Raw genomic sequence first — 25,398 nt, 5'->3', positions numbered from 1 at the left:
CAGTGATGACAATGATAATGGTGGGAAAGAGACTTTTTCAGTGGAAGGCCACACGCTGACTTCAGTGGACTTCAGATCAGACCCTCACATTTGAGTTTAGTCAAGTAAGACATTTGAAAAATGCAGAAGGGGACCTTAAAATCCCGCGGAGGCTTTGGTAAGGAGTGTGTCTGCCCTGGAGATGGGCCAAGCCACAGGCTAAGGAGTAGGAGGATCTGGAGGGTCAACACCCCCATGCGTGGATCTGTGATGTTTTTTTTGGAGGGGGAGGAGGCTTTCAGAGATGGGGCTTCTTGCCAAACTTTGCTTAGGCTGTGGAGTGGGACTTTGCCTGCCCCGGGGTGCTGCGCTGAGGGACCAGTGCCGGCATAAGCCTCTTGCCTCTCCCAGCTCGCTCTGCCCACACCTGCGAGCCCTGGCATGGCAGGGGGCGGGCCCGGGCAGCGGGGCGGGGCCGGCCAATGGGGCTGAGCTCAGCGGACCGGGCCGTGCGGTGCAGGGAGGTTGCAGCGCGGAGAAGCTGCCTGAGCTCCGGCGGGGAGCAAGGCTTGCAGCGGAGCGGGGCGGTACGCGGCGGGAGCCGGACGTGCCGCTGCCCCACGGCTTGGAGGGGCCGCCGGAGGGTCGGGCGCGAGCCCCCCCTGCCAAGCGCTCGTGCGAGTTTGCAAAGTGCAGCCCAGCCCAGCTCGTGACCTTGTGCGCGGAGCAGCAGCGCGAGCTCTGTGTGTGTGTGAGGGGGGGTTGCTCCGGCGAGCCGGGCTGGGCGCTCTGCAAAGAGGATTCGTGCTGCTGCTTCTGACCCGGCTTATGGGAGAGGAAATTCAGCCAGGTAAGTGCAGCTGCTGCTCGGCGATCCGCCTCCTCGCTTTCCCTGCCTACCCCCCACCCCAGCGCTCCTCCTCTGCCCCGGCTCCCCTAGCAGAGGGGCAGTAATTGCACCTTCTTCCCCAGCCCTGCGCAACCTGCTCCCATGGCGCCTTCTCCCCGGGGGGGGGACCAATCCCTTGGCGCTTAAAAAAATCCGCTGTGGGCTTTTAACCTGAGCGGCCGCCTTGTGCGCGGCTCTGCCGGCTCCCCGCGGGCCGCTGGTTGAGGGCTAAGTCTCTTTTCATCTTCTGGGCATTGACTGGCTGTTTGTAGCTGGAAGTTCAGCCTGCTGTGAAATGAGATTAGCTGGAGTCTCTGGCTTCTTCTTCTTAAGGAAGGGGAGAGGGAGACACGATTTGGGGTGGGGGTGGGAATTAATTTTCTTCTCGAAGTACTAAAAAGTTCCCAGCCTAGCCCCCCAAAAGGCTTTACATACAATCAGCGTTGAAAATAAAGCCCAGGGTGGGAATTAAGACATCAGCAGCCACCCACCCACACTGAATGCAGGAGCTTGTTTGTCAGAAGCGATTTGCATGTGGCATGATCAGCTACAGCTCCCGAACATGTATGGTACTTAGTCCTTGTGTTTGGCTCTCAGGCATTGAACCTTTTCCTTGCTGCCTAGCCCTCTGGGTGCCTTGCTTCCCCTCTTTCTCTCAGGAGTCACTCAGGGCTGAGGGGTGGGGAAAAAGGCTGACCCATTGGCACTACAGATCTATGGTATGTGCCGGCTCTGTGCCCCAAGGCAGCCCTCAGTGTGCTATTATCACCCTCACTATCTCTGACCATTTAGGAGACTTTAGTGCCATCCCAAAAGAGTACAGGTGGCACTGGTGGCTGCAGGTTTATCTCCTGTTGTGCAGATCATTGTATTTACTCTGCATTGGGCAACAGGATTTTCAGGTGTCTCTCATCAAGCTGTTAAAGGAAATAACATTTTATGACAACTTCTGCATGGAGAGTTTTAACCAGGGGTGGGGAACCTCAGGCCTGGGGGCCAGACACGGCCTCTGGGTTGCCTGGAACTGATCCCCCCCCCCCGCATCAGGGAGCCAGCACTGGAACTCCATTCCCCTACCACCCACCCACCCACAAGGCAGGAGCTCACAAAATTTACTTGCCTGGGCCCCCTTACCCTCTGGTGTGTAAGGGGAATGTGAGGAGTAACTCTTTCCTTCTCAGTCAGGGGCTTGTCACTTGGCTTCTCAGTTGTGTGCAGCCCCCAGCCTAAAAAAGGTTCCCCACCCCTGATTTAAACTCTTCCTCTCGGCTTTAGCTGGGTCTGTTGTTGTTTCTCTCGCTCCTAGTTTGCTCCAATGCTAGCCAGAGCAATAAGCATAGAGGTATTGGGGCAAAGGTGAGACCAGTGCAGCCCAACACAGGCACAGCACAATCAGTGGGAGAGGTGAAATGGCCCCCTGAAGCTGTATCCTTTTACCTTTAATGACTATTTCCATTAAACCACACTACAGCATACCACTGTACCTGTTCTACAAGCCTGTCTTCCTTGCTGCTGCTAGGGAGTATGTCCTTCCTCATAATGTTCTAAGCAGTCTGTTGGGTTCTGTTCTCAGCTCTGCCCTGACTCACTCTCTGACCACGGGCAGATCCTTTTACAAATATAAACTAATGCACATTGGAAGGACTAATCTGAATTACTTGTGCACCTTGTTGTCCAAATTAATTGTAGCCCCTCAGGAGAAGAACCAGGGTGTCATTGTGGTCAGCTGAATGAAAGCCTCTGTTTAGTGTGCAGTAAAATACAAAATAAATGAAAGCGAGTAATGTTAGGCTGCCCAAGGAGTGGGATAGAAACTAAAACTGTGAATGTTATTACTTTAGTGTAGAAACCAATAAAACATGTCACAAAATATCCCTGATAAGAGCTTAGACTGTTACCTATATGAACAGCATATGTGAATGAGAATTTCCACAGGCCTACTGTCTTTGCCTCAGTCTTTCAATCTGTCAAATGGGTATATTCAGAACTGTTTCCTGGGGTGCTAGTTAGGGTCTAATTAACATTTGTAAAGTGCTCTTGAGTTACATTTTAATAAGAGCTTTCATCTGGGTAATAGCTTTGTTTATCATCCATGACACTAGGTGCGCTCTCTTGTTCCCACCCATGATCGCACTGCCTGATCTTATTCTATATAGTACCCAGAGTTTCAGCGGCTCTGTCTCAGTTTTGAAAAAGTTTGGTGTGATTCTGATTATAAGTGTAGGTGTTTTTTTTTTTTAAAGCTTTCCCATTGCAATGTAATAGGTATAACTTGTGCTTACGATGAAAACCTGACACGTCAAGTGTCCAAAAACTAGTATTAAAGTGGTTGGCCTGCTGCTAGGAGACTCCCAAAAGCTTCTGTGGAGGAAGAATAGCCTTTTGGTTGTGGCACTTGATTGGGACTCAGGAGATCTGGGTTAATTGCTGGATCTGCCTCAGATGCCTTGTGTGATGATGAGCAAGACGCTTAATGTTTGTGTGCCTTGAATCTGCCATATGTAAAATCAGATAATAATAATACTCCTTTTCCTCCATTCTCTTTGTCTGGATGATTTATTTAGATTTTAAATTCTTTGGGGGTAGGGACAGTCTTGCTATAGGTTTGTACAGCAGATAGAACAATGAGGTTAATTACTATAACATAAAAACCCTGATCTTGGAAACCGTTTCCTCTGTTCTTTACTGTACAGAACTACTCAATGTAGTAAAGTGAAGCACTTGAGCATTTGGAGGCCTGGATTCTAACACTAGTCACTAATGTGCAGGCCCTTATAAAAGAATATTTTTGCTTTATGAAATTAATATCTTTGTTTCCTTCCATCTTTCATCTTAAATCAGTGGTTCTCAACTCGTTTCAGTCCACGGACCACCAGGACAATCAAAAAATTTTCGTGGACCACCTCCTTTTTGAGACATGATAAAAAAGAGCAGACAATGAACATTTTGGTTTGAAATTTATTTCTTACTAACAGATTTTTGGATTCTCTTCTCGCTAACAAGCTTTTCAATGTTTGGAGTGGTACTTGATAATGCACAACGAATATTGCTTTCCACTGCAAGCCGATTCCTCTGTTTGTACTTAACGTGCAACGAACACAAAAGTCTAATCTCTCACACATAAGTTGATGCAAATGGCAAAAGAAATCTGACTGCATGTGCTGACAGATTTGGGTAACTCCCAGTCACGCTGGCCCAAAATTTCTCTATCGTAGACTGCTGGTACAAGTCTTGAGCCGTAAAATCATTTTTCAGATCCAAAAATTCCTCCTGCAGATCTTCTGGAACACTACTAACATCTGTTGTAAATGGATTCCTGATGAAAGATAATCCATCCCTTGTCCTGTCCACCTCCGGAAAGTATCGTTGGAATTAGTCTCGTAGCTTCTGTAAATAATCGAGAATTTGCATCCGAATGGCTTCCTTTTCCCCAAGCATGGCATCCACATATGGAAATTGAACCAAATTATTGCCTTCGACTCTTACGATCCAGAGTTCCAATTTGTCAAGAAAAGCACCTTGATGGTGCTTTGGCGAGAGAGCAGATTTGCACCTTTCCCTTGCAGCTGAAGATTCAGTTTGTTCAAGATTCCAAAAATATCATCAAGATACGCAAGTTCTAAATTTGACTGCGTCAGCACATTTAGGAATTCCTCTTTCCCTTGAGCCTGGAGAAATAAATCCAACTCCTCTTTCAATTGAAAAACGCTGTTGAGTACGTTCCCTGCTGACAACCACCGTACAAAAGTGTAGAACAGCAACACATCAGTCAGAACCCATGTCCAGGCAAAATCTTTTGAACAGCCTGGTGTTCAGAACTGATGATTTGATGTGATTCACCACTTTCACCAACCCTTTGAAAATGGCGTTATCAGGCAATGTTTTTGATGCCAAAGCTTCCCTATGAATGAAGCAGTGTTACCATTGGAGCATGCTGTTTCACCAGCGTTTGGAAGCCCGATCTTGAGCCCAGCATGGCAGGTGCACCATCAGTGGTGACACCCACAAGATTTACCCAATCTAGACCATGTACTTCAAAGAAATTGTTAACAATTTCCATCACATCCTGAGCCTTTGTGGTGATATCAAGAATCTTACAAAAAAGAAACTCGTCTTTGAAGTCTCCCTCAACCATGAATTGTGCGAACACCAATAGCTGAGAGTATGATGCGACGTCCGTCGATTCATCCAATTGTATGGCAAACTATGGAGACTTTTTTATTTCATCCAACTTGTTCACTGATGTTCTGTGATATCTCATTTATCCATCTCGATATTGTGTTGTTAAAAACAGATATATCATTCAGCTTCCTTGCTGCTTCCTTGCCAAGAACAAGCCACACCATCTCTTTTGTACAGGGGAACACAAGTTGCTCTACAATGGTATGAGGCTCCTTGGCCTGTACAACTTTGTATGCAACAATGTAGGAAGTGCGCACTGCATTGCTTGTCTTATTGTAGAATGCACTTGTTGAGTCGAGGCGCTGCCATTTCAGGCCTGATAACCACCGCTCAAAATAATCTTCATCTTTTTGCAACAAGTTGGAGTGACGCTTTTCAAGATGGAGTTTCAGCTTAGCCAGCTTCATTGAGTCATTCCTAAAGGCTTTGAAACAAATAACACATTGTGGCAAATCCACACCTTCTTTTTCTTGACAAGAGAAGCCGAATTTGATGTAGTCTTCCGAATATTTGCGCTTGACACTTCTTCCTGTCGTTGCCATTATAAACAAACTGCATCGCACATGTAGCACAGGACGAACGACACAGCAACCGCTCAGCAGGATGGCGGCAGCTACACTGACGCTCAGAGCCTCAGACGGAATTTACTGGCAACACAACGTGGTTGCGTCCTAGGTGACGCTATGGATAACGTGCCGTGTGCTTGTGAACATAGCATAAAACAGCCTAACGGTGGCGCCTGCTCACACTGTGCGACTTTGGACAATGTTCCTGTGGACCACTGAAAAAGTCACCAGGGACCACTAGTTGAGAACCACAGTCTTAAGTGTATAAACAAACTGATAACAAATTTTTACTGGTATATCACAGCAGATGTAGTATTCTGTGATAGTGCCCAGAGGCAACAATGAGGATGCATTGATTAGGTGCTGTACAAATATGCAGTAAAACATTGTTATCCCCCCAAAAAAGCTTGTCTTGTAATTTAATTTAGGAAAGTCAGAGTCTGAGTCCCTGCTGTGTTGCATTTCCCTGCAAATGTGAAATGGGTGGTACCTGCTAGGATTAGCCTTGTGCTCTTAGGGAGAGAGAAATGGTTGGTATTCATCTTTAATTTTCTAACAAGTGAGCAGATGATAAATGCTGAAATGCCATTATTTTCTTCCTTTGACATGAGAGAGCCTCTTAGTGAGGCTGCCTTCACTGGTGGGAAAAAAAGAAAAGAAGAAACCAAACCCTGAGAGCCCATGATTTGTTGGTCAGCTTCCGGCTTAATAATGCAGCTCCCATATAAATGGAAATCTTTTCATGATAGCCCAGATTAAAATGACTTGGTGAGCTGTGCATACTGTCCTAGCCATGACCCTCCTGGCATCAGCAAGGCCCTAAGCCCATTTACAATCTGCACAGCAGTGGCATAAGCTACTCTGTGCTTGTCCTTGTGCTGTTTAATGTTATGAGCCAGCTTAGGTCCCCCGCCCCTCCCTGAGCTGCACTTGAAGCAGAACACAGAAGGCGTGTGGGATGAATCAAAAATCATTTTAGGTTTGTCTAAGAGTGATGACATATTATAAATGATACAACCCTTAAACCCTGCGCACGCATTCCAGGGGAAGCACTGTGATTTTGTTGGTCTTGGATGCGATAGCTGGAGCCCCAAAGTCTGTAGGGATGTAGGCGGGAGCCAGCTGGGTGCTATAGAACCTGGAATGATCTCTGCATAGCATCTCCATTGCTAAGGTAACGGATCAAAAATTCCCTCTGGGTTACTATTTGAGCTGGATGCCAACCTGGGCTGCTGTGGGGAGCACCCAGTGTTGAGCACAGGGTGCACTTGCTGACTGGGGGAAGGTGGGCAGATGGACTGAAGCTGGCAAAGCTGGAGTAGCCCTAGAGAAAGTCCAGTGTTGCCTATATGACCCTGTTCCTGTCTGTTTAGAGAAAGGTGTAAGCATTGAGGTTACCCCAGCTCTCTCCAGTATACATCATCTAGGACAGGGGTTCCCAAACTGGGGGGAGGGGAGTGAAGAAATTCCAGGGGGGCATGAGGCAACCCAGCGCCCACCCTCCCCCCGGTCGATTTTCCCTCCCTCCCCCCCAAGTTGTGCTGCTATTTTTTTTGTGTTTTGTCCCCACTCAGTTCCTTTCTCTTCCCCCCCCCCCCCCTTCCTCTTCCTCAACAAGTTTTGCTGCTATTTTGGGAGGGGGCATGAGGGTTTCTCAAAAATCAAAAAGGGGGGGGCGTGATGCCGAAAAGTTTGGCAACCACTGATCTAGGAGCTCTTGGGACCAGGGAGAATCTTGAGCAGGGGCAAAGTATCATAGGAATTGGCCAGTATCTGTGTTTGCATCATTCCGATTATTTCCTGCTGTAAACTCTGATTATGCCTCTCATTGTTTTTTCATCTTTAATGTGTGGCAATTTGAATAAACTGGCCTTTTAATTTCCCCCACTTTGTGCCTGTTGCTTGTAGTTACAAAAATGTTGATAGGTTGGTGCAGAAAGGCATTGTCCTTAGGTACTATAGATGAAGCCACTTTAACCTTGAGCACTTCATCGGAACTCAGTCAGTGTATTTCACAGCATAAACAAATTCAGTGATCACCTGCTGGTAACTCCCAGTTTCTTTGCTCTGGTCACTTTGGAGAGCAGGAGGATTTGGCTTAAGTTGTTGCGGTGTGTGTGTGGGGTTGTGTGTGTGTGTGGGGGGGGGGGGTTTGTGTCAATACAATAGTTTTAAAGATGGGGTAGTTCTACACTACAGAATTAATTCAGTAAAACTACATTGCTGGAGTGTGCGTGAAAAATCCACACTCTGGAGTGACATAGTTATGCTCATCTAAGCACTGATGTAGCCAGCATAATGTCAGAATCATAGAATACTAGAATTGGAAGGGATCTCGGGAGGTCATTGAAGTCCAGACCCTGACCAAGCACCATCTTGATCATCCCTGACATGTCTAACCTGCTCTTACGAATCTCCAGTGATGGAGATTCCACAACCTCCCTAGCAGTTCATTAGGTTAAACACTGAAATATCCAACCTGAACCTCCCTTGCTGCAATTTAAGCCCATTGCTTCTTGTCCTGTAGCAGAATATCTTATCCATGTACTGAAAAGGCATGACTCCCTATAGGGCAGGGGTGTGCAGGGCAATTTTGTAACACAAGGTGGGAGGCCTCTGGTTTCATGTATTTGAAGGCCTTGTGCCTGCTGGAATTCCAGGAATCCTTCACTGTGCTTTGCTGTGCTGATCTCTCTGTCACAGATATCCTGGACTCCTCTGGGATGTCTCTAAAATAACCCCTCTCTTATCTCCAAGCATGTTGTCTTGTTGACCTTTCAGCTGCCTTTTTTTTTTAAGTGTAGGTTTTACTAAAATCTCTTCCTCCCAAGCTAACAACAAATTTTATTTGAAAATATGTGTAACTTTGTGAACCTTCCAAAATCTGTTTAAACTTGGCTACGTTGTTTGAATTTGCTTCTATAAATCGTGAGGGCAAACTAAGCCAATACAAGTGTGTCCATACAAAGTTTAATAAAAGCACCACAGTTGTGTGTAGACAGGATCACCTTACAGATGCACTAAAACCCTTTTTAATAGTGTCTGCACAAAGAACTTTACTGGTTTCTCTGAAACTTGTGCGTGCAGATCAGCCCTGGAGGGACCTGACCTGTTGGCTCTGGTTCCAAAGTATCGGGCTGGCAGTGTTTGCTTGAAACACCCTACCCTCTTAAATAGCAGGTATTGATTTTGTTGGTTCCTTCTGATTCACTGATGTAAGTGGCTTGCTCCCCTATCTTGATAGGAGGGAGGTGGGGGTGGCTTTATGAAAGAGAGGAAAAATCAACTCAAGATTTTTAAAGGACTAGTGAGTTTGAAATGCCTCAAATTTTAGGTTCCCCATTAAAAGGGCCTGGATTTCAGAAAGTGCTGAGCTCCCTCCCTGTGAAAATTAGGTCCCTTTCAGGAACCTCAGACTTGGCACCCAAAATAGCCTGTTGCTTTTCTTTAAGATTTTTAAGTGTGCGCTGAGAAGACCCGTGCTAGAAGCTTAGGACAGAGCAACTAAGCTCAGGGAGAAATCTGGAGTGGAGTTTTGTGTTAAAGTAATTGACACCATGGATCAAACGCCCAAGAAAGTAGTGGTGTGAGGGGTGTGTTTGACCCTTGGTAGTGTGTGGCCTTTGCTTTACAACTGATTGGGAAAGACACCTGCTCATGATGAGGTACTAGCCTCTCTCATGCCTGAATGGTAGCTTAGTTAGGTTGATGTCCGCCAGTCCATCACCTGAATTTGGCTCTGAATTTGGCTTCTGCGTGATGCTATATCTGTCGTATAGTAATGGTGTAACTGTAAATATTCCAGCCTGGTGACACGCTGGAGACACTGACTCAGGCACAGCCTGCGGTCAGTGGGGTGAGAGGAGGGAATCAGCTGAGTTTCCTTGAAATAGCAATTGAATAGATTTGGTTAGGTAATACAAAGGCACGTAGTGAACACGTTTGCTGTTGAGTCTTGCTTTCTTCAGAGTTGTGTGCGCCATATGCTGGGGATGTTTGTGTGTCTATTTTATAATGTTAGTTCTGATTTAATCATTGTTAGATCAGAGAAAATGGGGGACACACCTCATTACAGACAATCTTATTAAAGATCCATTGTCTTCATTCAGTATCACACAGCTAGGTTAACTAAAAAGATATGGGAGAACATGGTTAGAGCAAGGTGACCTGTGCCGATGATGGTGGTTAGGCAATGCCTGTAGTAGATTTCTACTAGATCTGTCGGGCACCATACAACAGCTCCTTTGAATGGTTCTTTTCAATGCAGGTTTGCTTAATTTAGCTAGCTGTTAAAGCAACAGCTAGCTAGAAATATTCTCTGTTTTGTGTTGTGGAAGTTAATGTGTCACCAAGGACTGTATCCATGGAAAATCTCTTCCCCAGCTCTCCTAATCCCAGCCTAGACACTGGACTGGAAAAGTGTCTTTCCACGTCCTGGCCTTGCAGTGTAGGCTCCATTTTACCAGGCTTGCCTTCTTCCTAAGACAGGTGGTTGTTCTTACACTTGCTGTACAAAGGACTTCAAGTGGTCCTCCAGGGACAGGTGCTGAAGTATTTAGATATTCAATGGGCCTGCTCAATGAAGTACAGGCGGCCCCCGACTTGAGATGCGATCGGTTCCTGGGGAAGCGTTGCAAGTCGGGAGCCTTGTAATTCGAACCCTCATTTACAATAGGCATTGTGTGCCATCGTAAATGGGCAGAGGACATAAGTTGGGAGTTTTCAGCCCCTTCTGCACTTACAACCATTTTTGTAAGTGCGGGGGGGGGGGGGGGGTCGCATCTCGGGAGTTTCCTGTATTCCCATTAACTTAGTTGATCAAGCCTTTGGCAACTCTGGCTTAGTGTCTAAGGGGGCGGGTAGTAAAATCAATTTTCATGCTATTAAAAAGAGGAATATTGTCTCTGCCTATTGAAGTGGGATACTGGTGGGTTGTCTGTTTCATCTGTGGAGACTGCTCTGCTGGCTACTTCTTGACTTGAATATCTCCATTCTGCTACAGGACAGTAGTGGGAGGAGAAAAGTGTGTGTATTTATGCCCATCTGGGTAAAGCAAATGCTTATAGGTGGGAGAACAAGACATTTCTGCCTCTAACTTGTGCTTCTAGTTGCCCAGAATCAGTATGTGAAGGAAGGTTTTCTAAGAATGCTTCCAGTGTTCTCGTTTGACTAATTATTACTGTAGGGAATCATTTCCACCAACAGCTCCCTGGTGATGACAAGGGACACAATGGGAACTGTTTTGCCTTTGATTGTGGCTGTTAATTTCTGTATTTCAAGAGGGAGGTGGATAAAATACATCATCCATCTCCAGAAATAAATAGTTTAGTTCAGCATCATGGTATCTGCCATCGCTTTTTGGTTAGTCATTCCTAGAAATCCCAGTGAAGATGAGGGGCTCCATTGTGCTAGCTCTGAGCAAACCCATAGTAAGAGTGAGCCTCTTCTCCCCCCCCCCCCCAAAGAAAAGACCGCTTGGCAATTGCAAGAAAAATGTTGCCAACAAAATCAAACTTTATACACGAGTTTCATTAACCTGACCAAGGTGTTCAATTCAATCAGTTGTAGCGCCCTGTGGACCGTCCTCTCAAAGATCAGTTGCCCCCAAAAAATCATAAGCATCCGGATGACAATATGATTGGCACAGTGCTGAGTAACAGTGGATCCCAAAGTAACCCCTTTGAGGTCAAAACGTGAGTCAAACCAGGCTGCGTCGTTGACCCAGTGCTGTTCTGTATCTTCATCGCCATGACAATTTCATTGATGGCAAGCTTCTAGATGGTGTGAAGATTGTCTACAAAAAGAATGGGAAGCTTTTCAACCTCCGGAGACTGAAGGCCAAAAGCAAGACCTCCATGACTTAGATCATGGAGCTCCTGTACGCAGATGACAATATGGTTGCTGCTCTTTCCCCTATGGCTCTTCAGACCATCTTAAGCACCTTTGCTGAAGCGTATGAGAATCTTGGCCTCACACATCATCAGAGACCAAGGTGCTCCATCAACCCTCGTCGACTGAAAAATCTAATGTAACATTTATTAAAGTCAACGGAGAACTGCTGGAAAACGTGGAACATTTCCCATACCTTGGAAGTCATCTCTCCACTACAGTTGGCATTGTCACAGAAATCCAGCATTGCCTGAACTGCGCAAGCTCTGCTTTTGGCCACCTGAGATGAAGGGTCTTTGAAAACTGGGACTTAGGTGCCGAGACAAAGCTCCTTGTGTACCATGCAGTGGTGGTTCCAGTGGCTGTACGCATGTGAAACCTCAACAGCATATAAGTGTCACCTGAAAGCACTTGAATATCATCATCACTGCTTCAGGAGAATCCTAAATATCCCTTGGGAAGACAGGCGCACGATCACTAGTGTCGTGGAAGAGTCGAACATGACCAGCCTTGAAGCTATCATCATCTACCAACAGCTTCGCTGGACTAGTCACAAGGTCTGGATGCCTGCTCAGCACCTCCCAAAACAGATTCTGTTTTCTGAGCTGAAGGAAGGACGGAGGAGCATTGGGGATCAGAAGAAGTGATGTAAGGACATGCTGAAGGCAAACATGAAAAAGTGAGGCATGGGTGTTGGCACTCAGGAGAACTTTGCCCAGGACTGTCCCCAGTGGAGAGTGGTAATCTGTGAGGGGGTGGTGCAGTTTTAGAGGTCCTGCTGCAGCACAGATGAAGAGAGGCGGAGAAGGAGAAGAGCGGCAAAAACTGCCCTGTGTCCCTCCAGTAGTCACCAGCACCTGCCCCTTCTGCAATAAGACCCACGGCTCCAGAATCGGGATGGTCAGCCATCAGCGAATCCACAAATAGGAGGGTGACAGGAAGATGTCCTGCTTGTTATCAAGTGACGGCAGAGAGAGAGAGAGCGAGCTTCTTCCCCAAAGAGAAGACACAGGCCACGAGAGAGGCGATGTGATTTGTCCATGGTCACCCAACTGGTTAGTGGCAGAGCTGGGACCAAAATCCAGGTCTTCAGAGTTCCAGGCCAGTTTCTCCTACCCACTGGCCTAAGGTGCTTCTATGTGTAATTCATCCAGATTCTATAGTCGGGATGTCTACAGTTGCCTGAAAGGCTTAGCTCAGTCCTCATTCTTCTTGGTTATATTTGTTTAGGTGTTAATTGTTGCTATAATATTTATACCTGAATTTCTTTATGTAGTCATGGGGTTCTTGAGTACCTTTTGAGTTTCATTTGGGTTCATAAGTCATTTGCCTTTGAAAATGTTACTGTAGATTTCTAGACACCCCTCCCTCCCATATTCATGCTAGGGAGTGGAATTGTGCAATACCACACACAACTGTTCTAGTATGGTGCATGTTACCTGGAAACTTTGTAAGCTATCTGACCTAGCGTCGCAGGTATTTGAATGGCTCGGTGCCGACCTGTGCCAGCTGAGATTCTTGCCTTGAGTACTTACAGTGCAATACCTACATGCTGATGAGAACTGGTTTGTCCAGTTCAGAAGAAACAGGTCTGTGTGTGGCTGCTAGTTTAGCTAGATAGGTCAGTGTTGCAGCCAGAAGTGTGAGGACACTCTGTTCCATCGAGACAGAGGATTACAAATGCAACTTTAAAAATCACATGTGTGGATAAATCAGAGAAGCTGCAACAAACACACAATGTTTGTTGCTTCCAAACACCACATCACCTCGGAGACTGTGATTTGTATTTCCTTGATTGAAAGCTCTTTTGTCCTGCAGCCCCCTCCCCTTCTTTTAAATAGTTTATTTTTACGGGGCTGTTAACTGAAACTCAAATGCTATTGTGGAGGGTGAGAGAGCACCATGCATTTTTGTGAAAGATAAGGGATTGAATTGCCTCTCTGCAGATGTGGTGTAGTTTTAGCTGTTTAAAGAGCCCATTATGGATGTGTGTGTTCTGGTTAGGATTTATGCTACCTTCAGGTAATTAATCACATGTGTACTTTTGAAGTCTCTGCTTTCAGAGTATCTGTCTAACAAGTGTCTTTATCAAAGGTTTCAACCTGGTTTAATCCTAAATCTCTTGTTTGCTTGATTGTGTGTGTGGTAGAGGGGTAATTGCAACTCTTAGCATTTTAAAGGCCTCTTTAACCCAGAAAGTTGTAAATAAACATTCATGAAGGTGTGCGCCTGAATATTTATTGATGAATTCAACTGAGTTTCCAATGACACACAGAGAGCAACTATTTAATACCTGTCTATTTTCTTAAGAACTTAGATTGTGAAGTGCATTTTTTGTGCGTGACTGTACTGCCTGGTACTCAGTACCAGCACCTCCAGTCAGAGCTCAACAACTTTTCCCGTGGAGTACCGGCACTTTTGTAAACAAAAAAAATCACGGTTACAAAATAATAAAGATTGCACCAACTCTTCGATAAACTACTCATTTCTCTGTTTCTGCCTTCAGTCCAGTGAGGATTTTTTAAGATTGTAGATTCCTGCTCATTTCAGTGACTTATGCTCTCTCTCTGCTTGTGGAGGGAGGGGAAGAGAAGAGAGTTTTATTTCCTTGTTTGTTTTTAAATGAATTTTAATGTTATTTTCTGTCGTTTTTACCTGCTCTTGCCAGGTAGGTGAGATTTCTTTGGGTCCTTACTCCATCCATGAGGTCTTCTCCCTTGGTACAAGACATGTGGTACCCTAACAGCTGACTAAGCCCCTCTTGGCTTCCTGTAGCATCAGCGTGCTGAACGAACGAAGTGCTTCACTCATAAGGAAGGCCATATTGCTCAGACCAATAGTCCCTTGCTTGTCTTTAGATGGTGGCTAGTGCCATATGCTTCAGAGGGAATAAACCCAACAGGGTAATTGAGTGATCCTCCCATGTTGCCCTCACTCCATCCAGGTTTCTGGAATGCTCTGGTCTGGCCATATCCATGGTCCGGCATGATTTTAGTTAGCTGGATATCCAGCTGGGTATCCGCTTACCGTGGGTGGGACTAAGTTTCCCACAGTCTCATAAAGTTTATTTACAGCCACCACTCCTGGCTCTGTTTTCTGTTCTGTACTTTGCTGTAATTTACCCCTATATGTCCTCTAATCGCCCAGTAAGCAGTGGAAGTGTTGGTAATGCTGCTAGGCCTCCTGTGGTTCGGTAAATTCTCTGGTTCAGCACCGGTTAGGGCCTGAGGGTGCCAAACTAGAGAGGTTCAGCCTGTACTGTTACACATTATTCATATAGTCTAGACCCTGTTCATGCACGCTAAACATTCTTTTGTGTGCTTTAACGGTAGTACTGTTTCAAAATGGCATCTCATTAAAGTGTACAAGCAGCACCTATATGCTGTTGATGGTACAGGCAGTCCCGGGGTTACGTACAAGATAGGGACTGTAGGTTTGTTCTTAAGTTGAATCTGTATGTAAGTCGGAACTGGCGTCCAGATTCAGACACTGCTGAAACTGACCGCCAGTTCTGACTTACATACAGAATCAACTTAAGAACCCCAGGCGTCCCCAAGTCAGCTGCTGCTGAAACTGATCAGCAGCTGATTCCAGGAAGCCCGGGGCAGAGCAACTCTGCCTCGGGCTTCCTGTAGTCAGCGCTGGTCAGTTTCAGCAGAAGCTGACTTGGGGACGCCTGGGGCAGAGCAGCTGGGGTGCTGCTGGGTTGCTCCAGTAGCGCCGCTCCTCGGTGCTACTGGACCAACCCAGCAGCACCCCATCTGCTCTGCCCCAGGCGTCCTGATTCAGCCGCTGCTGAAACTGACCAGCAGCGGCTGAATCAGGACCTGGGGCAGAGCAGCTGGGGTGCTGCCGGGTTGGTCCAGTAGTGCCCAGAGCGGCGCTGCAGGACCAATCGGCAGCACCCCAGCTGCTCTGCCCCAGGGTCCAAAACAAAAGCCTGGTCTGCTGGGGGGGGGGGGGCACACTAGCTGCACCCCCCCTCCCCCGCAGCAGACCAGGGACACGGGGAGCAGAGCCGCAGCGGCAGCGGGGTGCCGCGCCTCTGCGGCTTTGCTCTGGCAAAGTCTCAGAGGCGCGGGACCCCACCGCGGCTGCCGCTTCAGTCCCGGTGCCTGTGGTCTGCTGGGGACCGTCCCCAGCAGACCACAGGCACCGGGACTGAAGCGGCAGCAGCGGCGGTTCCCCGCGCTTCTGAGGCTTTGCTCTGGCAAAGCCTCAGAAGCGCGGGAACCCGCCTGGTGCCCCTGGTCTGCTGGAGACGGTCTCCAGCAGACCAGGGGCACCGGAGCAGCTTACGAACAGGGCTTTCTCGCCCCGGAGCTCGCAGGTAGCAATCCGCCACCTTGACCTCCGGGGCGAGAGAGCCCCGTTCATAAGTGCGGATCCGACATAAGTCGGATCCGCGTAAGTCGGGGACTGCCTGTATAGGCACCTCGCACAGCATGTGTACGCTTCCTCTTTAGCCAGAGCAAATGGATTTTGCAAGCCCTACCTATTCAGGTGCTTGGTTGGCCCTTATCACTGTAGTATCTGAACCTTGGGTAAGTAGCTTCCCCGGGCAGCAGCTCTTCATTAAAGAATAACCAGGGACCAGACTTTAATCATCCTTGGGCCATTTGTGTTTAATGTCTGAAATAACTTTTTCTATGTTTATAGTAGGACAGTTGATCTTGCCCAGGTTTCTGTCCTGGCATAAGACAATAATTGAAATAATATTTTTCAAATCTGTTTCCAACAGGCTGTTTTATTGGGGCAGCCCTGGCAACTGCAGCTACGAGCTGTGCAGATGCAAGGAAAAGAGGCCTCTCTAATCACTAAAGCATTGGTGGGGATTTTCTGCTGTATCCCATGGGAGGGTACCAACTTACAAATAATAAAGCTAGCCAAGTTGTGGCTCTTTAATTTGTATGTTGTACCTAATTTAGTTAGTGACTAAAGTAGTTTGCATTTTAATACAACAGCTGTGGCTCTGGGTGCTGGTAAGGAAATTCTTACCTTAGTGCTAGAGATGGGGTGTGGGTTTTTTCAGGTAGTGGATGTTTCAGCCATAGTGGAATATGCCTTTCTACCTCTATCTATTCTGAATGGTCTGAATCAGCAATTAGCTTCTACTTTCTCCCCAGTGGTGGTCCATTTTAGCAGCAGCAGCATTATTTCCTGGACAGGTGAGACGTTTGGATGTGGATATCCTTAATTACTGAAATCCTAACACAGTTCTTACATTTGCAACCAGGAAAAAAGTAGCTAATCCATTATATCTCTTCCCTCCCCCGCAAGAGCCTTGTAACATCTAGAACAGCTGCATTCATGAGTCCTCTACAAATATAGAGATGCTGCATTCTGCTTCCCTAATGGCAAGAGTCTTGATGCCATCTCATGCTACAGGTGACAGAAGCCTGACAAACTCAAAGCACGAGCCTCATGACGAAACTCTTAAACCATGATGCCTGCACGGAACTAGAGTTTTGTTAGAACTCTACAAAGGCCTTGTCTGCATTCTGGATGAGTTTTTGTTTGCTGGGGGCAGGGTGGGGGTTTCTACTTGTTTTTAAACAAAGGCCAGTTAGAGCTATATCAGGATGGTAATAAAATGAAAGCATCCACATTTCTGCTTTAAAGAGGACACTTTTGTTGAAGAAAAACACCTGCTCCTGGCCTGGATCAGCTGAATTGGACTCACTTGGTCTGGACTGCAGGGCTGTAAAATTGCTGTGTAGGAGCTTGGTCTGGAACCTGAGCTCTGGATGCTGCTGGGGAGAGTGGGTTCAGGCTGGAGCTCTAGTTCCTAACACCTACACTGAAGTTTTTAGCCCCGCAAGCCTGAGTCAGTTGACTGGGATCATTGTGGGTCTTTAATTGCAGTGCAGAGACCCCCTTAGAGCAATGGCGGTTCAACCTATTTTCATTTGTGGACCCCTAAAAATTTCCAGTGGCACCACAGATCCCTTTGGAAATCTTAAGACCTATTCCGGGGACCCCCTGGGGCTCACGAGCCACAGTTTGAAAGGCCCTGCTTTAGAAGCTCCAACTGAAAGCAGGGCTCCCTTGTGCTAGGCCAGGGGCCTCCAGCCTTTTAAAGCATGAGATCACTTTTTGAATTTAAGTGCAATCCAGGATCTACCTCAAATCCAAACACTCAGACCTTGTCCCACCTCCTTCCCACCCCTTCTCCAAGGCCCTGCCTTTGCTCGCTCCATCCTATCCCCATCCTCACTCACTTTTATTAGGCTGGGGTGGGAAATGCTGACTCTGCTCTTGGGCTAAAGGATTTGGAGCATGGAGGGGTTCTGAGCTGATCCTGGGACAGGGAGTTGAGGTTCAGGGGGCAGGCTCTTGGAGGCAGTTTGGGTGTAGGGGAACTCAGGGCTAGGGCAGGAGTTTGGGGTGCAGGAGAGGTTCAGGACTGGGGCTAGGGTTTGGAATGCAGGCTCCAGCTGGGCACCGCTTACCACAGGTGGTATAGGAGATTAAGGCAGACTTACCCCTATTCTATCCCTGCACCACTCCCAGCAGCATCCAGCAAACTCTCTCCATCCCTACCCCCCACCCTGCTCTGTGGAGATGGGGTACAGGATAGAGGGAGGGGCACCCGTACATCAGCACCCCCTCCTCTTTTTCCTGTGCCCTGCACAGCAAGCAAGAGGCTCCTGGGGGTGAGGAGCAGCTCCAAGGTAGAGGGCCCGAGCAGCCAGCACAGCAGTGCTGAGAGGGCAGATGAAGTGCCAGCACTTGACAGCCTCCTAGTCAAACCTGTCAGGATCACCTGTCAAAGGCTCCAAGATCTGCCAGTAGATCCTGATCTACTGGTCGGTGACCACGGTGCTAGGCACTATACATTTCTGTACAGCAAGGCAGATATTGCCCCAGTGTTAGCCTAACTAGATAAGGTAGACACAAGAAGTATCACCCCTGTTTTTGTAGAGGGAGAGCTGTGGCCCAGAGTGACTGATGGATTTGCCCAGAGGAAGTCTGGCAGAGCTGGGAATTGAGTCCCAAGATCTCTAAGTATAAAGGGGTCAAGTTTGGGACTGTTGGAAGGGTGAGGAAGAAACCTCTATACTTGGTGCTTTCGGAATGGCTCTGAACAATGACCCACGCACTGTGAATGACCCCAGCACTGTTGTCTTGCTTTCCGTATGGCTTGTTACTTTAGAGCTCTTATGTGTCTGTCATTCCCCCTGCACACTGCTTGTTTCCTGGGGCAGCTTGAAGCACCTGACTGTGCCTCCTAGTCAGTGCAGCAGTGGCATCTCCTAGCTATAGAGGGAGCTGCAGCTGGCTCCTCCTGGACAGGATGGTTGCTAGAGGGGAGAAATGGTGGAATTGAAGCTAATGGGAGGACAGTCCTTAAACCGTCCTTCTGTATATAATTACCTTTGTGCTCCCCTGGTCGCCCCTAGCTCTGGGAGCCCTCTCCCCTGCGTGTTGCAAAAGGCAATTGGTCTTACTCTGACTCTCGATCTGAAGCTGCCTGCATTGACATGCTGAGCTAAGCACAAGGCTGGCTGTGTGAGGAGCTGGGCTTCCCAGTGCCCCGGGCACTAGTGTTGGAACTGCTTGTTTAGAGCAGCGGTGTCTGACCTGCTCAGCCTGCCGGTGAATCACTCTTTCAATAAGGTCAAAGGGACACAATCAATACTTGTAACTATTTTCCTAGCCTCTCCCTGAGCCTGTGCTGCTCTCCCCGTAGCTCTGAGCCCTGGAGGGAAGCTGGCAACAGAGCAACCGGAAGAGAGAGCCAGCCTCTCTTCTCTCCTCTGTTCTCCCAGCTCGCACCGGGGCTGCAGGGCATGTGGGGAGGTCGGCAGTGCCCCATTCCTCATAGCAATGGTGCTGGCTTGACTGCTGTACGTTAAACGTGCAGGGCAGGGCACAAGGAGTCCCCTTTCAATCCATAACCACATGGACTTTTTCTAAAAATGATTGTCCAGTCTCCAGCCCTTGAGGGTGTTTCTTAGGGCAGGGACAGCTTTCCTCTGTCCTGTGCAGCACGGGGTTCAGCAGGGCAGCACCCTTGGACTTACAGATCATCTTGTGGTTCTACTGCAGGATTTTTTTTTATTGCCAATTGTGCTTGTTTATTGTTTTAGGTTTACGAGGAATCAGTCTTCCTGCTAGTGTATTGGCCATACAGGGCCCTACCTCTGGCATAGGGAGGGGCCTGTGGAAGTCTTAAATAGCTTTTTCATGTGTCACTGCAAGCAGCTGATTGCAGAGCTCTGACTTGTACTGCCTGCCGGTGTACATACATGGCATTGGCACGTGGCTCCTCTTGCGTTCAGATCTGTTCACACTTGGCTTTGGCTTGTATCTGTCATTTGAATACATGGAACTTCTAGTGGCATCTGGTCATTATTGCAGATTAAACCTCAGTCCTCTCCACTCCTCCAGCCGCAACACAGACATGTCAAGAGTGTTGAGATTTGCCCCTCCTGCGCTCTTATCGCCTGTGAACCGAGAAGGTGAATTTCAGAAATCTTCTGGAGTAATGCAGTGGACAGGACTGTGGGCCTCACTGCCTGGTTTGCGCTATCGCGATGTCTATGCTAGGCTGTTTCATAAAGCATCCCATGGCTGCTAAGACCAGCTCTGCCACACCAGGGGCGGCAGCACACATGTAGATCAAAGCAGCTATCTAGCCACCATCCATCTGATCTTTGTAGAGTCTGGGGGGAGGGAGAAGCCCACTGTGTTTTATTAGTTGAGAGGAGGTGAAAGGGGCTCCTCAGGCTTTGATGGAAGGTACGTCTGTGCAGCAAGACAATCCCATCTTGGAACTTGCCTCTGATTTACCATTGGGGGGTCCTTGGTGTCCACAGATGACGTCATTGTATGGAGTAGTGATGGGCCATGCAAAAAAGCCTCCAGCCTCAGTCGCTGTTTACCTGGGAAATGCCGTGGGGTGGTTGGAGGGAATGTTCTGACAGCCTGGATGTCGTGCCGCATTCCCTCCTGTGCCAACTGAGTGAGCTCTCATGGGGCAGCTGTGGTTATTGCTGGCTGACCTTTTCCATGAAATGCAGACTCTATCTACCCTGGGAATTTGCCGTCAGTATAGTTGCACTGCTGCAAGCTCCTAGTGCAGACACGCAATCCACAGTTTGCACTGGTGGACTTCCAGTGGATGATTCTTGTAGTAGTTTAGTAGAGGTTTTGCACTGTTGCAGCTGGTAAAATACTCACCTGTAAATGAGGCCTAAGACTTCATAAGGGTGTATCCGGAATGGTCTAACTTCATATCCCAAAATTTGAGTCTCCTCCTAATAGAATTTTGTTTAAACTTCTGAATGGATTATCCTGCCTCTGCCTCCTTCTATCCATCCAGTGTTCTCTGTTTAGAATAATATAAAATGCCAAACCTCTATGGAACCGCAATGCTTCAGTGAGATTTTAAGTAGGGAAGTACCTTTCCACCCTCAAATACTTACAAGGTGTGGGGGAGGGAGGGAGGAAGAGGAAATCAGTGTATTAAAATAGAAATCATGATTGCTTTCAAGTACAAAGTATTGGATTTATCAGTCTGAAGCAGCTCATTTTGGACTATCCGGTCTAATTAGGGTAGAAAATAAAGACAGTCTTTTGTAGCTCCAGGGTGCCATGATAGACAGCACTGAACACAAATGAGCCTGGCTCAAGGGGCGGGGCAAGTGGTGGGAAGTGCAGATTACAAACCAAGATGAAATGGCAAAGAGAATGCTGGCTATTATGTGGTATCCATGGTGTCCTGTTTCCTTCTCATCCCTGAACCCAGACCATGTCTGCCTCTGCCACTTACTTTCTGGGGCCACATCCTTGCTGAGAACTCGGTGGCACTCTTGATGTTTCTCTGCTTTGCGCGTTGAAACTCCACACTCTAATCCACACAGCAGTCCTGTGTGGGAGGCTGGGAATCCCCCTCCTTGCCAGGTGGGAGAAGTGAGGGGTATCCAGCTAGCTGTAGAGCGAAACCTAGAATTTTAGAAGTTCTGCTTCCAGATCACTGCAAGATCTTGGCGTTTCAACTTGGACCCTCTCCCCTGCCTTCCCCAAGCGGTTGCACATGCTTCAGTGGGATTGTGCTCTCGGGTTAGATGGGAGAGGGAGTCACCAAAATGTTTCTGTGGCAACATAGGGGGACAACCCAGAGATGGTCTGGAACCACCACTATCAATATACCATGTTGGAACAAACTGCCAAATACTTCCTCAGCTTTCCTTTCACCCTCATTGATGATAAGAAGCCCACATGTGAGGTGTCAGGGTTCAATTGAAGTACTAGCCTTTTGAGAGGTCAGTAATGTAGGTGCACTGGTGGGGTGGGACCTGTTTGTTAAATGCATGGCATGGGACTGAATGCTTTGGTGTGGAAATGGCCGAGCTCCCCAGGGATGTGTTTGTCATTGAGGACATTTGTACTGTGGTACAAAGCTAGAGGTGGCTGGACTAGACCTGGCAGCATTACCTTCCTAGTTCCAAACACTATAGCCTGTGCTAGCTGTCCCTGGCCTAACCTAGGCCTCGTTCCTTTAGCTACACTCACCTTTAATGTGACAAGGCCCCTGTGGCCAGCCCCCTGGAATAAACCTGGTTTCTTCTGTCATCATTCAAAACCAAGGCTGCATTGCTTTTGGATGCTACTTTGCTGCATTCGTGGGAGGGGCGCTAAAGGAGAGCGAATGGCTTGGGGGCACGTAGGAGAGGAGCTAGATGGGAGGGCAAGATGCTTGGGATGTTGGCAGGAGCATGTGCAGAGGGGGATGCTGGGGCCCACTGGTGTAAGATGTCTTGAGAGAGGCATGGTATTTAAAGTACGATGAATACCCGGTGGATAGTTCAAATAGGTGGGTATTACATGTGTCAGTCTCTTTATGCTAAATTTCTTGATTTGATTGAGCTCCAGGATGGAATTCGATGCCTTCTTGAAGACTGATGGTAGTGTGACGGCTTTCTGTGCAAAGAGGGCTTAATAGATGAGACAAATATGTGGATCCAAAGAGGATGTAAGCTTGACGGTAGCTGGGGGGGAAAGGTCCTTGGGTGCTGTGGCGATGGGTGGGCTTGCAAGTACCTTAGGCAAGATACCGAACTGCACCTGGAAGGTCTGACTGTTTCAGTGGCAGTGAAGATGTTAACTTTAGGGATGTAAGGGAATAGTGGAATCAAGCTACTCCTTCCCCCCCCCCCCCGCCCCCGCCCTGCTGCTGTATGAGAGGCAGCAAGGCAGGGGGGACAGGAGCTAGTGCTGCAGGGAGCTGGCTTAAAAAGCCTGTTTCTTCCCTTCCCCCAGCACCATCTCCCAGGTGCTACCTGCCCCTCCCCTCTGCTGCTGCCTCTATTGGGGAGGGGGGTGTCAGGCTGCCACGAAGCAGCCTCTTCCCATGGTGGCCCAGGCTCGCTGCAGGCAGAGGCTACTCCGGCAGCAACCACTATTCACGATGGCCCAGGCTGGCCATGGGCAGGAGCTGCTGCCGGAGCAGCCTCTGCCCGCAGCCAGCCTAGGCTGCCGCGAACAGGGGCTGCCAAACTGGGCATGAGCTGGGACCAAGCAGTCCCAGCTCGCACAAGTCCAAAACTGCTGCGGCTCTGCATTTGTAAATGTAGTAAGAGCCTATCCCCACTGCAGCTCTGCAGTTTGCATGTAGTAGGAGCTGGCTGTGTACCTGGCTCCTACTACATTTAAACTGCAGAGCTGCAGCAGGGGTAGCTCCTGGACCAGTGCGAGCCAGGACGAAGGGCCTTCCCTTGTTGACTAATCCATGTAGTTGATACAAATTGTATCCACCTCTTAACATCCTTCATTAACTTTTAAAACTGGAAAAAATGCCAAACTACTACACAGGGATTTAATCCGCGTTTAACAAACAAGACAGCCTTAGAATTACGGGAATAAAAACTAGTTGCATGCCTTGGAACCTTTTTGTCATGGAACTCCTTGGTAGCTGAAGGTGCAAATGAAGAATAGCTTATTCTGGGGCTTAGTAAGTTTTTTGCAGAGCAAGCCAGAAAATCAACCAATGCACTGAATGTCAAACGGAGGGATGTGATTTTTCCCACCTTGCTCTTCAAGCCTTAATTATTTTGTACGGTCTGTCATTAAAGTAAGTTTTAAGCTCTCCCATAGGAGATTGGGAGGAGAGGATAGTTTTAATTACCTGTCCCTCCCCTGCATCCAGTTTCATCAGATGATATTTTCCCAGGTCAGTAGAACATTGGCACCTGCTGTGATACTGAATCAATAGTCCCTGTTATTGTGGTCTCTGCCAGGGGACAATGGAGTTTGATGTGAGTCCTGCATCCCCAGCTGAGGGCAAGGGCGTGTAACACACAAAGGCTCATTATCTGTTCATCAAGGAGTGGGGGCATGACTATCAATACCCTACTTTCCAAAACAAAACCTCTTTTATATAGTAGTCATCTCTCCCTTGGCCGGCCCCTCCGCACTCCAAGCCCAGACCTAAACAATACGAAACAAACGCTCTTCTTTGGCCCTTTTGAAATGTAATCACATTTGCAAAGCTGTTGTCATTGCTGAGTTTCCCCCACCACTGCCAGGCACTGGTCTCTGGCAGGGTGATAGTTGGCAGCTATTCTCTTGCATGCAGCTCACCTCTGCAGTTTGGAATGCTCCCGAGTAGGAGGTGCTCCTTGTTCTCTGGAGTTTGAGTGACCTGCCTGTTCCATGAAGGATTTATATTTCTGTGGCACCCAAAGATACTGGTTGAGGCATTTTAGTTTGGGTGCTATGTGGACCCATTGGAACATAGGGTACGTCTAGACTACATGCCTCTGTCGCCAGAGGCATGTAGATTAGGCTACCAGACATAGTAAAATGAAGCGGCGATTTAAATAATCGCCGCTTCATTTAAATTTACATGGCTGCCGCGCTGAGCCGACAAACAGCTGATCAGCTGTTTGTCGGCTCAGCGCGGCAGCCATGTAAATTTAAATGAAGCGGCGATTATTTAAATCACCGCTTCATTTTACTATGTCTGGTAGCCTAATCTACATGCCTCTGGCGACAGAGGCATGTAGTCTAGACGTACCCATAGAGACCTTTACCCTGCAGAGCTTACAGATGTTCAGGTACTGCAACTAAGGACATGAGAATGGCCATACTGGATCAGACCAAAGGTCCATCTAGCCCAATATCCTGTCTTTGAACAGTGGCCGATGCCAGATGCCCCAGAGGGAGTTATCAGGGAATCTCCAAGTAATCCTTCTGTCATCCATTTCCAGCCCCTGACCAACAGCAGCTAGGGCACCATTCCTACCTATCCTGGCTAATAGCCATTGATGAACCTAACCTCCATTAATTTATCTAGTTCTTTTTTGAACTGTGGCAAGGAGTTCCACAGGTTGACTGCGCGCTGCATGAAGAAAAACTTCCTTCTGTTTGTTTTAAACCAGCTAGCTATTAATTTCATTTGGTGATCCCTAGTTTTTATGTTATGGGAACAAGTAAGTAACTTTTCCTTGTTTACTTTCTCCATACTCGTCATAATTTTATAGAACTCTATCATATTCCCCCCTTAGCCTCCCCTATTCTAAGCTGAAAAGTCCCAGTGTTTTTCATCTGTCTTCATATGGGTCCCTTTCCAAACCCCTATTCATTTTTGTTGTCCTTTCCTGAACCTTTTCCAATGCCAATATATCTTTTTTGAGATGAGGCGACCACATCTGTATGCAATATTCAAGGTGTGGGCATACCGTGGTTTTATACAGAGGCGATAAAATTCTGTCTTGTTCTCTATCCCTTTTTTAATGATTCCTAACATTCTATTTGCTTTTTTGACTGCCGCTGCATACTGCGTGGATGTTTTCAGAGAACTATCCACAATGACTCCAAGATCTCTCAAGTGTTCATAACTAAATTAGTCCCCATCATTTTGTATGTGTAGTTGGGTTTATTTTT

At 47.6% G+C, this 25,398-nt stretch overlaps 1 protein-coding gene across 11 annotated transcripts in view; it reads left to right on the top strand.

Annotated features, from left to right (window-relative positions):
- The window catches only part of RASSF7 (Ras association domain family member 7), a 121,892-nt gene that overhangs the window by 51,226 nt on the left and 45,268 nt on the right, over positions 1 to 25,398 (top strand). The window contains exon 1 of one of the 11 annotated variants that reach the window (XM_075928292.2): positions 431 to 829. The exons of the other annotated variants lie outside the window; for them this stretch is intronic. The gene's annotated coding sequence lies outside the window, so the exon portion shown is untranslated. Of the gene's footprint in view, positions 1 to 430; positions 830 to 25,398 lie in introns of those variants that run through there. 11 annotated transcript variants of the gene reach the window in all.

The sequence above is a fragment of the Pelodiscus sinensis genome, chromosome 5 (assembly GCF_052426305.1).
Source record: "Pelodiscus sinensis isolate ZL-2025 chromosome 5, ASM5242630v1, whole genome shotgun sequence".
Lineage (NCBI taxonomy): Eukaryota > Metazoa > Chordata > Testudines > Trionychidae > Pelodiscus > Pelodiscus sinensis.
This window is presented reverse-complemented; position numbering and strand designations above follow the sequence as displayed.